We start from the raw sequence: 313 nt of genomic DNA, 5'->3' as shown, positions 1-313 counted from the left end.
CGGCTACTTGGTCCAGCTGACTTTAGGAATGACATAGTGCTCCGTGAGCGTGTCCAGGTGTCTGTTGAAGCCCTCCACTCTCTGCTTGTGGGTTTTGGATGCTTTCTTCAGGATCCTCTCCATTTGTCGCTTCTCCTGCACCTTCTCAAAGGCCACCTGGGCTGGGGACAGCTTGTCGAGGTGGCGCCTCAGCTCCTCCTCCTGGTTCTTCTGGATTTTTCCCATCCTTTCCAGGAGTTTTGCCTTGTCTCTGTCCTTTTTCTTCTTCCGCTTGGTCACACCAAGCTCTGTGACTCCTTTCAGCTTCAGGGGT

The 313-nt window shown here is 53.4% G+C and overlaps 1 pseudogene; it reads right to left on the bottom strand.

Moving 5' to 3' along the window:
* Window positions 1–3: 3 nt before the first annotated feature.
* LOC105001675 lies at window positions 4–312 on the bottom strand (annotated as a pseudogene).
* Between the last annotated feature and the right edge of the window lies 1 nt (window position 313).

This window comes from Bison bison, unplaced genomic scaffold (assembly GCF_000754665.1).
Source record: "Bison bison bison isolate TAMUID 2011002044 unplaced genomic scaffold, Bison_UMD1.0 scf7180017864383, whole genome shotgun sequence".
NCBI classification, from domain to species: domain Eukaryota; kingdom Metazoa; phylum Chordata; class Mammalia; order Artiodactyla; family Bovidae; genus Bison; species Bison bison.
Note: the sequence above shows the minus strand (reverse complement) of the source record. Positions and strands in the feature narration are given on the sequence as shown.